Source organism: Protopterus annectens, chromosome 6.part0, assembly GCF_019279795.1.
Source record: "Protopterus annectens isolate FY-2018-M chromosome 6.part0, PAN1.0, whole genome shotgun sequence".
Lineage (NCBI taxonomy): Eukaryota > Metazoa > Chordata > Ceratodontiformes > Protopteridae > Protopterus > Protopterus annectens.
Genome location: NC_056737.1, coordinates 351,974,185 through 351,987,871, shown reverse-complemented (window position 1 = coordinate 351,987,871; position 13,687 = coordinate 351,974,185).

Here is a 13,687-nt window from a genome sequence, read left to right as displayed (position 1 = left end):
TGCATGCATGCATACACTGGGGACAAAGCAGATGTGACAAAAATAAGTGCAAATTAGACTTTATTGATGCAAGTGCTACAGGTAAGAATTCCCCACTGGAGTGAGTTTGTGCACAGTATTTGCAATGGATGGGTGGCCAAATAACAAGAGATGACACATTATTAATTCATTTAGAAAATAGCTGTCTGGCAGCTGCAATCCCTTCCATCCCAAAAAACAAAGGACACAAATGGGTAGTCATTCTTCCTAAAGACATGATCCCTTCACAGGCAACACACAAGCTGCTGACAAACATGAAGCATCTGAAGGATGTTGCACCTCCCCTAGTCTTAGCTGTCAAGAAGAAACCAGGAGGTTGAAAAACTGACAGACAAAACTTAAAAGCAAAAATTCACCATGGAGGGTTCTCTCTCTGTCTCTCTCAATGAGAAAAAAACAGTTACATATACATAAGGGCTTTGAGACTTTGATGAGATGTGTAGACATGACAGCCAAAAGAAAAATATTTCTCTTGGAAAAAAAAAATTCAGTGCTAGTGTTTGATGTCAAGTGGTGGAGGCAAGCCAGTCAACCATAAACATCAATCCTCAGCAGAGGACACTGTTACAGAAGCAGGTAGTATAAGATCACATTCCTGCCCTGATGTGCAGAAAGAGATGGAACATATACAATGGCCATGGAATAATAAAGGCTCATAGCATAAATATGCCTGAAATCAGGATCTCCTGTAGACTGACCATGAAGAATGGTACCAGGCATCACAACACAAACAGGTAATAATTTACTCCTGGAGTATATGTTTGTCAAGCAGAGGGCTTCTTATCAGCCTCAGCCATGCCTAAGGTGACACCATAAATTCTGGTAGAATGTGGGAGAAGTCTGCATCAAGAGCTAAGCCATCAGGTGCAGCCAGTTTTTCCCCAACCTTGAGAAACTTTTTTCTATAGTAAAAGGAAGATGACCTGGGTCACTAGGGACATAAGTTCCTAAAACTCTACATATTCATCCAGCACACAGTGATGAGGATGAATCTTCATCTTTCTTCCATGAATAAGGATTATAGCCTGTTAATGATCTGCTTCCTGTGTGCAATATTATTTCATAAACCTCCATTTGCCTAATGTATCACTGAGCAAGTCATTTTACCAGGTTATCTTTGAACAGGTACAATTCTGTGCTGTGGACTTATCCACTTATATAAAATTAAATAAAAAAATTGCAGGAGGATGCAAATTGGCTTTGAATTTGAGAAAACAGACAGAAATGTCCAGTATTATTTGCATACAGATTACTTCCAACAGTACCTTACTCTAGGTACTCCATTGCACCATGGAGTCAAAACATTAAGAATCCCTTATGTAAGGCTTCATCCACCACAGCTGACACCCTGACAATGAAACCCAAATGGAAACACCATGTACTGAAAGACATGTCCACTTAGTGTGAAACAAAAGCATCTCCCATGCAGACCACATCCACTGATGTACCAAAAGATATCCATACTGTACAGTGATACCATCCAGGCACTCAGTGAGAACAAGCACATAATCCCCCACAGGGTGACCATTTATTTATTTACAATTTAGTAACTGAGTAGGTGGGCTGTTCCAAAGATCCTTTCTAGTTATTACCTATAAGTACAGAAATAAAAATAAACAACATGAATATTCAAGAAGCATTAAAATGTTTGATTTTGCATTTGTTCTTATGCATTATAAGGGTCTTATAACAAACATCCTTGCTGCAGATCTTATGGTAGTTACAGAGTCTTATTACTAAAAAATGTCACCAATAATGTTAACACTAAGACCAAAGCTGTTTGTAATATTTACAGTATATACATATAGTCTATTTTGAATTTAAGCATTTAAAGAAACAGCAGAACAGCATTTAGGATACCAGCAAGGAAAGACTGTCATACTGGAAGCGGTATGCTGTTAGAATTCAACATGTTATGGTCACTGTCTTGGTGAGGGTTGTAAGCTATATGACAGAAAATGTTGAAGTCAACACCGTTCCTAAAGTATTTGCACTCAGTTTCCTTGTGTAAGTGTTCAGAGTCAGAGATGGCCTTTTTGAACTCTGAGAGAGTGTTCAGGATCCTTATTTCAGTGGAAATCTGTACATTCTATACCACCAGGCCTAGTTGGGAGAAAACACCTTCTTCAGTAGCTGTTTTATGTAGAGGTATGCTTAATGTGATAGGTTTCTCCTGGATGCTTTTTATGGAGTAAATCTGGTCTTTGGATGGGTAGTTTCCATCACAAAGGTATGCAATAGTCTTAGTTTAGTGTCTTGTGACTAAGAGTACTTAGAAGATAAGTTGACCTTTCAGTGACTGGAAGCCATTTTAAATGTAAGAAGTTACAATTTTGAGATTTGCTGTCAGCAAGGAGGGCAAATCTACAAATTTTATTTTCCATGATCTGAAGTGGTACATCTGTGCTGAATAAAATGTAATCGATGAAAGAATAATTAGGAGGAGATTAAGATGGCAGACAGGAGGGAAACATGCTGTACCTACAATTTCTTGCATACCAGTCAAATGTTAGCAAGCTTAAACTTAACCTTTCAGACTTTAAACCTCTCACAACAAATTGTCTAAAAGTCAAAATTGGTCCAAACTGCTACTTAACTCGGAGTGATGTTAAATTAGTGACTAAACCCTACCTGTCGATATCTGAGCTAAGCCATCTCATGTCTTGTAGGTCTGGCTCTGGTGGTATTCTCACACTCATCTCTCAAAGCAAAGAACAAATCAGAAGTAGATCACATTTATATAACTTCAAGTAAGATGTCCAAAACAGAAACTATGGAAACATCTTCTAAAACTAAATTCTCTACAATAAACACACCTGAAAGTTAAACATCTACTCAAAAGTACTGATCATCAAACAAAGAAAAGAAAAAGTTTACAAATGCCAAATCCAGGCTAGAACAAACCTTTGATATGTTGGAACTCAACATAGCTCTTCAACCTATATATGCAGCAAGCTAGAATTCATTGGAACAATTGTCTACAAGTACACTGACTGATATATCTATACACCTTGACTCCTCTGAAAACAGAATAGTCAAGTGCAAAGACAAAATAGATGTCTTGGAAATATCTAGCACATTCAGCACTCAAGAAATTGTCAAACTAAATGAGAAAATACACCTCTAAGTATGCTATAGAAGGAACAGCATCTTAATAAAGGGAGTACACAGAGAACACTATGATTTAAAGTAGTTCAAGAGATCTTTGGATGCCTTCTAGATGATCAGCACTTGGACAGCAATCGTCATCATCATCTTCTTCATTAAAAGAGCCCACAGAGCACTTAGGAAGACACAAATAGAAAATTAGCCAAGACAAATCTATGTAAAACTCCTAAATTTCCAAGATGTGCATAAAATATTAACCTCTGACAAAATGAAGCATGACTTTACCTGAAAAGGAAACAATATAAAGTTTGTGATTGATTTACCACTTCAAGTCACACACTTAAGACAAACGAATACCTCCATATTGTGACTGTCTGAATAAAAGCAACATTAAATTTCAAATGGCCTACCCAGCAAAATTTTGTTTCACTTAGGCTGGAATTAAATATACCATGTCAGAGGTACAAGAAGCCAAAACTATTTCTCATAATTTTTTCAGCTTTCAACACACAATTGATTTACCTAAGATCCATACTTAAAAAAATATCCTCAAACCCTGTGAAATGAAGAAGAGATATCAGCATCTATAGCCAATCAGTTGATTCACTTGCAAAACAGGAAGTTTACTGTTGACTAACCTATGAACATTTTCCTACATTAACTTCAGGTTTATATTTTCTAAATGATGCAGCTGAACAACTAGCATATTCCATTTGGTCTATGACAAGATATAAGGTTTTCTTCATGAAAGTTATACAAGCATGTAAAATGTTTCTAATTTAGAGCAAGTCACATGTCAACATTCTTTCACTCTATTAGCAAAACTTTGTGGAGCTGAAAAATAACAAAACTTCATAACTTAGACTTAAGAAGCTATTTTGCATCATTCTGAAAGCTAAGTTATATAGCTGCTTATATTTCTGGTTGACCTATTTTTCAGGTTCTCAGTTGGAGTTCTTAGTCTTGTGAATATATGTTGCATATAAAAATTCTCATACTGTTTTATATATCTCTTCTCATATTAGGGGTTTTGGGGTTAGACCAGGTGTTGAGGGAGAGTTTAAATTCTTCCACATCTTTATATACAGTAGTGTTTGGTTAGCAACCTCTATGGGAGCAAATAGTATGGCTGCTTGAAACAGCTGTAGGTGGAGCATTTATCTATAGTCCAGCATATCTAATAGCAAAAACAAACATATTTCTACATTTCCTATCACTATGACTATAATACATGGCTTCATATTGGCATATTGTATCTTCAAAGAAAAGAAAACCTTTTTCCATCTCTTTTTTTAAATCTAAAGCCTCTGTAGCTTTCATGCAAGAATCCCACCTGATGCAGGCTAAAAGGGAATCAATGAGATCCAAGAGAGGGATGAAAAGTATTATAACATCAGATAAATCAAACAGAAAAAAGCTGGAGTTATCTTAATCAAAACATCTTTTCATAGGTTCATAGGTTCATAGGTAGGTACTAGGCTATCGGCCCAAGGGCCTACGTAAGCCTAGCCAGCAAGGTACCATAGCTAACGCCACCCAAGAAAGTTATTTTCTTGTGCCACTGTCCAGCAGAGACACAGAAGTGATCCCCGGGGTGTATTTCCTATTTCCCATCCACTCATCAAGATTTTTCTTGAAGAGTGCTAATGAAGAACTTTGCTTGACATAGACAGGTAGCTTGTTCCAGAGTATAGGAAGTGTCTGGGACAAGAATCTATCTCTCCAGCATGTCCTTTTTAGTGTGATGACAATGTTTAGGTCCCTAGAGCATGTAGGTTGGAGGGATTGGGATTTCTTTAGGTGTAGCATGTCCAACAGCTCTTGGTTTGACATAGCTTTATATGTTAGGCAGAGAGCATCTCGGAGTAGGCGATATGCTACGGAGTAAAGCTGGAGTATTTTGAGGCAGTCAGTGTACGGCATTTGTTTGAGGCCAGTAATCCTCTTTGTGAGGTACTTCTGTGGCCTTTCCAGCTGCTGCAGATGTCTTATGAGGTACATTCCAAAAGGGGCATTGTACTCTACAATGGGTCAGAATGACAAGTAGAGGGGAACAATGACCTCTTTTTTCCTGGATGAGAACCCTTTTATGATGAGGTGTGCCACGTAGAAGGACTTCCTGACTACTGTGGTGATGTGACTATCAAAGGAGAGACTACTGTCCACCTGGGTCCTAAGGTCTCTTATCACACATTCGGTATTAAGCAGATTGCTGCCTATGTGGTAGTTCATGGGTACAGAGTTTTTACCAAAGGGGATAACACTGCACATTTTGGCATTGAGCTTGAGGCCATGGCTCTGACACCAGGCATCTGTCTCAGTTAGGCCCTTCTGTAGGATGTCCACATCATTTGTGGACTTGACTATGGCTCCTAGTTTGCAGTCATCTGCGACCTTCGTCAGCCAGAGGCCTTCTGTGTTAGCCTGTACTTCAGAGAAGTAGATACCAAACACGAGAGGTCCCAGGATGGAACCTTGTGGCACTCCACTTGTCACTGCCTTGAGGTCAGATTTGGAGTCTGCAACTTTTGCAGTGTGGGTTCTGTCAGTGAGCCAGTTGGCAACCCATCATGTGACTTTGGGATTTATACCTAGTTTAGTGAGTTTAGCTAAAATTCCAGAATGGGGGAGGGTGTTGAAAGCCTTGGCGAGGTCAAGATAGGCTGTGTGAACCACCTTACCCTCATCCACGGCTTTGGTGACTGCCTCAAAGATGTTGATCAGGTTCAGGAGGCATGATCTGCCTTTCACAAACCCAAACTGGGTGGGATCCAGAGTTTGGAGGTTATGAATGTCTTTGTTTATGAGTTCCATGATGATATGTTCCATGGCCTTGCAGACCAGGCTCGTCAGGTGATGATATTACAAACTCCACAACAGACCATCAAGGTAAATGGTGTTATTTTGCGACTAAACTTTCAGGACTGGAAAAACAACTTTTCCTTTTAAATCTTTATGACCCCTGTACGAGACAAGCTGAATTAATTTCAGAGCTCCACAATTTACTTGATATACTTAAAGATAAATATTACTTCATAATTTCAGGGGAGCAGAATCCATTTATGCACCTATCCAAAGATTGCACAAACAAACCAAACCAAACCACCTATACCAACCTTCAGTATCAGCAATCTTAGATCTTGCAGTTGATCTGCAGCTAATCGATCTCACCAGATTTTGAACATCTACTGAATCTAAACATAATTATAGGTTCATAGGTTCATAGGTTTATACTAGGCTATCTGCCCTAAGGCATTTATAAGCCTAGCCCAAATTATTGTGGCTTACGCCACCCCTTATATGAAAAAATACTGTGCCCATTAGTTTGTTGTGCCTCTGTCCAGCAGTGACCCAGAGATGATTCCCGGGGTAAACCTACGATCTCCCATCCACAGGTCTAGATTTCTCTTGAACAGAGTCAGCGAGGTGCTCTGCCTCACATGGACCGGGATTTTATTCCACAGCATAGGGAGTCTCTGAGTGATAAATCTATCCCTCCAGCACGTCCTATTTATATCCGTGCTAAGGTTTAAGTCGCTTGCTCTAGTGGTTTTGGTGGATTTGGATTTTTGAGGTGGAGCATGTCCATTAATTCCGGGTTGGACATGGCCTTGTATGTCAGGCACATGTCACCTCTGAGCAGGCGGTATGCGGCTGAATAGGGCTGGTGTTTCTTCAATCTGGCCACATATGACAGATTTTGGAGGTCCTTTATCCTTTTGGTGAGGAACTTTTGGGGCCTCTCCAATTGCTGCAGATGTCGGGTGAGATACATCCCGAATGGGGCATTGTACTCGATCATTGGTCTGATAAGTGAAGAGTACAGGGGAACAATGACCTCACTAGATCTGGATGTGAATCCCTTCATGATCAGGTGGGCAATGTAGAAGGTCTTTCTAACCACTTTAGCAATGTGAGTGTCAAAAGAAAGGCCACTGTCAACCTGGGTCCCCAGGTCCCTGATAACCTCTTCTGTGCTTAGTGGATTGCCACCTATATGGTAGCTTGGGGTTTCCTTGTTTTTCCCGAAGGGTATGACTATACATTTTTTGGCGTTTAACTTCAGGCCATGGCTCTGGCACCAGCTATCTGTTTCCGTTCTGTTTAGGGTCTTACAAGTCTTAGCCATGAATGGACTTGTTTAATCAAAGATAAGATGACCTAAGCCCTGTCCAACTTTTTGATGGAACCCAGATACTTTTATGACCATTCAAGCATTAATCTGTTGCTTGATTGGAATAAAACAAAACAACAAAAATATTATATCTTTTAATGGAGCCATATCCGCTAATTACTTCACAAAGAAGATATCTCTTATGCAATTCTATACCAATATAAATAAGGAATATATTAAACTAGACATCTAATGGTTGCATGAAAGGCACAAGTTAGAGAAATTCCAATAGCAAAAAAATGTCTTAAATTCCTCAAACAAAAATAAAATAGTCTCAGTGAGAAATTACCTATTCTTGAGCCAGAATAACTACTTAATCAAACAAAAGATCTTGACTTAAAGACCCCCCCCCCCCCCCAAAATTAAATCTTCTATACTTGGCACAACTTTTAAGAAACAAATAAAAAATATTAGCATTATACTCCAAATGAGTTCAATGTCCATCTAAACTCTCAGCTAAAATTATAAAAAATAATGTACCTATGACTTATATATTAGACCTAAAAATCAAAAACTTGAGAATCACATCATAGAAAGAGATTCTAAATACATTTGTCAGCATTTATTGACAATTCAACAAAAATGCAGATCTACTAACTTCACTATCAAAGTCAAATTAATTTATCTAATATTAATTCATCACAGCAAGAAGAACTAAATAAACCCTTTACCTTATCAGAAATTTCAAACAATATTAAAACATTCAGAAATGATAAAGCATCAGATCCTGATGAATTCACATCAGAATTTTATAAATGTTTTCAACCAATTGTCTCACAAATACTTTGAAGCTTTATAACAACATTTCTACACAAGATATATCCCATCTCTATTTAAATCATTATAAAACTATAATGACTTCTAAACCATACAAAGACTCTACTGATATAAATTACAAACCTGTTGCTCTAACAAATTTTGATGTAAAAATGTATGTATCATCATTTGCAGACAGACTTTAGGCTAGTCTCCTCTCACATTTTTCACAGTTTCCGTCAGAATTTCTTCCTAAAAGCTTACTAAAGACAAACTAATGATCACACTCTAATTATTGTGTCTTTACAAGCTTTAAATTGCCACTCTGGTCAAAATCTTTTTTACACTAGCTATCAATACCTCAAATGTATTCAACAGAATACCACTCAACTTTCTATTCACCGTCATGTCAAACTTTACTATTCCAAAATAGACTATATTCAAGTTCTTTATGTATATCCTTTCACAAGATTATACAGATTTTATTCTTTTCTTATTCTTATAAAAGCTTAATCTTACAAAGATTAAATATATAATCTTATATGTTAATATTAATGAGCTGTTTCCTGTTGTCCAGTGGTGCAAGGTTTGATTCCCTCAGCCTCCATTGCTTAACTGTGAGACTCTGAGCAAGTCACTTAACCAGACACTGCTCCCAGGCTGAGTGTAAAAAAGGTCCATGGAGATTAGTACTCTACCTGGAAAACAAATACAAATAAATACATGTATGTGGTATAAGACAGGGTTGCTATCTATCACCTTCCTCTTCAAACTATACATTCAACCTCTCCCTTCTGCATAAACATATAAATCTTTCTTAAAATCCATAATGCAATTGTTCCTCTAACAGCTTTTGCAGAGGATTTAGATGTATACTTCACAAACCCTAATCATAACATGTCAACAATCCTAAGCACACTAAATCCATTTGAAAAGTTTTCTAATTATAAACTTAATTAAAAAGTGCACTCTTATTTTTTCTCAGTGCAATAATAAGTTAAACTAGTAATACAAATCAGCTACAAATCAACCCTTGTTTAAAGTATTTATGGATTATATTTCAAGATTCCTTACTTAATTTTAAAACTAATATTTTTAACTTATGCTTTTGCTTCTGTGAAGATGTTGAGATGTCCAATGTATATTTTTCTTTTATATCTAAAGTGGCCATTGTCAAAATGAAAATGTTTCCCCAAAATTCTTTTCAACATGATGACATCCTTCCAACTCCTTTCACAATTAAAAAAAAAAAAACATTACCATCTCACTGTGAAAATGTATCCGATCAACTAAATCAGTTCAAATTTATTGTAATATACTAACTGCCTAAAACAATAAGTGAGAATGTCATTTAAAAACCAATCAGTGAAAACAAAAATGAAAACTCCAGCAAAGCTAAAACTTCCACTGCATGACCTTCCAAACCTCTTATATCAGAAGCACATGGGATATATGCAAATGAACCTTATGAACTGAGTTTTTACTGATTTAAATGACCTTCTCACTTATTGTTTTAGTTTGTTGTTTGGGATATTTCTGCAGTGACCCTAATGATAATGGACATCAGCTAGGTATAACAGCCCTGTGTTTCTATGCTTAGTCAAACACTCTGCTTGTGCTGTGCTGATGAGGTCATAACAAGGCCGAAATATGCATAGCCACAGCTAGTGGGGTTTGGCTTTATTGGCCTGAAATTGTCCATTAAAATGACGAAACAGGTCATGGGCATTCAGAACTGCCATTGAGCTGAAACATCTGATGTTCATAAGGTTCATTTGCATATATCCCATGTGCCTCTAATATACTAACTGCCACAAAACTAAATGGGGTGTGAACCTTCTTGATATTTACCTCTATCATCAGATTTTAAACTTTATTATACTATTATATATCATTAAATTTAAACACCATGAAAACAAATGGTGCCAAATCTGAGTAAAACTCTTGGTAAATAACTTAAAATCTTACTCATGTAATTTTCTTGCTATTGCCTTTCTGCAGATAAATTGACTAAAACAATTCAAAGTCCATAAATTCTTAATAAACATGATCCTTTCATTTAAAAACTTACTGAAACTGGTAAATATCAACGCAGTTTTAGATTTATGTCAGCCCATTAACCTTAATCCTAATCTCAAATTGCCCAATAAAATTTTAGATCTAACTAGCTTTTAATCAAAAGTTATAGAGTACATGTCTTCTCGTTTTTTCATATAATTCTGTAGAATAAATTAGAAATATATTTAACCTTTGCAAATGGCACCTTCCTATTATCAACCAAATTTCAAATACTGTCTTAGGCAAATGTCTACTTAGTTCCCTAAATATTGTACTTATTTTACTGCCTGCACTTTAACAAAGTTGATTTTGTGTTTAAATTACCTTTTTAACTGTTGTAGGCTACACACTCAAGTATGATAGCCATTTCTGTGCATTTAATGTGTTTTTTTGATTGTATCTGCTTTATTTTCTGAAAAAAAAAATATATATATACTTGTTTTCCTGACTTTCTAAGCTAGTATAGTCCAGTTTTCAGGTTAGTGCTGAATTCAGGGCTATGTTACAAGTTTCTGTGTTTGCCCATACCTTACTTGGATAGAATGAAATTTCTCTGTTCACTGTGAGAGAGGGAACTTTGAGCAGCCTATGGATAGAAGGAAGTTTCTCTGTTCACTGTGAGAGAGGGAGCTTTGAGCAGCCTATCTGTCCCTGGAGGGGTGGTTTCAGCCCAGAAATTAGTAGTTTATTGGCCATTGTGGGCTAATGTCTATCTCTTTAATTTTCCCTGCTATAAAATCTGCATTTGCAAGGTTTTTGCACTAGTATACAGCTCATCAAGCTCCTGCCTGGTGCCCTGCAGAGTTCTACAGCAGCAGAGAGACAAAAGAGAGACTTTGGAGTGATTAAGTATCATTTTTCTACATTTTCTGGTTGCCTCTAGCTAATTCCACCTAAAACACCAATTTTCTAGAGTTTCTGTGATTTAAAAAGCTTGTTTCAGCTACATATTGTATTTATTTTACTGCCTGCACTTTAACAAAGTCATTTTTGTGTTTAAATTATCTGTATAACTGTTGTAGGCTACACACTTAAGTGTGATAGCCATTTCTGTGCATTTAAAGTGTTTTTTTTATTACATCTGCTTTATTTTCTGAAAAAAACAAAAATATACTTGTTTTCCTGCCTTTCTAAGCTAGTATAGTTCAGTTTTCAGGTTAGTGCTGAATTTAGGGCTGTGTTACAAGTTTCTGTGTTTGCCCATACCTTACTTGGATAGAAGGCAGTTTCTCTGTTCACTGTGAGAGAAGGAGCTTTGAGCAGCCTATCTGTCCCTGGAGGAGTGGTTTCAGCCCAGAAATTAGTCGTTTATTGGCCATTTTGGGCTAATTTCTATTTCTTTCATTTCCCTGCTATAAAACCAGCATTTGCATGGTTTTGCATGCCGGGTAGCGCCAGTTAGCTAGAGTATAACTATTCCCGGCTCCACAAAGTCTACTCTTCAATTTTTCCCTTGGAACTAGACAAACTTTCAACTTAAGCACTCAAACCATTCTCATCCCGGCACTTGCTCAAAACTCATAGCAAGCACTAATAAACCTTAGCACTAGACCCCCCCTATACTGTAGAGAAGGACAAGGCTCTCTATTCGACCTTACCAGCCAATCAGTAAAACAGTTCACTGTACCTATCCAGACATGTCCAAAGGGCAGTTTGAGGTGTACTCTCTGGTCCAACTGGTGAATCTGGGCATTTTGAGGCAATGTTACAATTGCCTCATGTACACAGACAACCCTCTCCTCCTTCCATCAAACACTAATTCATGCAAGAGATGCAATTATACAGCCAAACTGGAGGCTAAGCTCTCTCAACTCAAGACTGGATCAGGCAGTCAAGAGGAGAAGGGAATTACTTGCATCACACCACCAGTCTCACATAGACCTATGAAACCAGAACCGGCATAAAACACACATAAATACACAAAAACATACTCGGAGGCTCTAAATAAAAATCTGCAAAAGCAACAGAGACCTCCAAAGCAGACATCTAATCAACCTCCACCCCCCAACACAAACCATGAAACACATACTTTACAAAACCAGTGTGCCATGCAATAATAGCCCTTAAGGCAAAATAACATACCCAACACACTAGTAATAGGTGACTCTATAGTAGGGCACACTGACATCCCACTCACTAGGCTGAACAAGGAGAAGGTTATTGTTAGCTGTCTGTTGGGTGCCAGGATCCGCCACATAACACAAGCACTCAGGTCACTCCAGAACAAGTACAAATATGACTCTGTCATTGTCTATGATGGTGTGAATGACCAGAGCCATACCTCCCTGGAATATATGAAAAGAGACATGGAGGAGCTCTCTGATCACGTAGCTCAGGTCAGTATGACCCTGACCCTGAGTAGCATCCTGCTCTCATCAAGAATGATACCACAGTATAGAGAAAAAAATTATCAATTTCAACAATTGGCTAAGCTTCTGGTGTCATTCAAAGGGGATCCGGTGTCTGTCAGCCTGGGATAACATGCTCGACAAGCTACGCTGCTTTGCTAGCGATGAGTTGCACCTGTCACCCTTAGGCTTTTGAATACTGGCCAAGGCTCTTGCCACCCCCATAGTGCCTTTTTTAGGCAAGGCTCAAAAGAAAAACCCACCACAGTAAATAACGCAAGTAACAAAAAACTGAGGGTAATGCTACTCAATGTCAGAAGTCTAAACCTCAAAATGCATGCACTCGAGGCACTCCTCAGTATGGAGAAAATCGATATATGTGCAGTAACAGAAACCTGGTTTAAGGTTCCAGAGAGCACCTCAGCACTACCAGGCTACAACTCATACCATACATTTCGGCCACAAAACCCGGACCAAAATACAAAAGGAGGGGGAGTATCCATATTCATTAAGGATACCCACACCTCCAGGTTAGTGGCACAGCACAATGTTTCAGAGATCATCCATATGAAACTAACAATGGGCAAAACTTCTATTCAAAGTATAGCTTGCTACAGATCACCCACCATGTCCCAGGACCCCCACTCTGCATTCCTGGAAACACTGGGAAACATAAAGGTCCAACCAAACACCCTGATATTGGGTGATTTCAATTACCCAAACATTAACTGGGAGAACTATTCAAGTACAAACTCCCTTGCCCAACATTTCCTAGAATTTATAAACTCAAATGCCCTGGATCAAATGGTCAACACCCCCAACAGAAGTGACAACATATTGTCACACATAAGTGACACGTTACATTATTCACAATTTATTTTTTTTTCATGTCTTATTTTGTAATGTGAAACTAATCTTTTTTATAATATTTTGAATGTATTAATTTACTTATGTTGGAGCTTTTCTCCTCGGGCCTCTACTGAAAAGGGATATGTATCCAGCTAGACTAGCCCGGTCAACAAATGTAAATAAATAAAAATAAAAAAAATTGGACCTGGTCATCACTAACATGGGTGACCGGTGTTCTATAACGGAGGTCAACCCCTCGCTGGTTAGATCTGACCATAAACGAATCACTCTGGATATCCACATTCCGCCACCACCCCCGGTCAAAGAAACCACCGTGAAAAACTTTTCAAAGGCA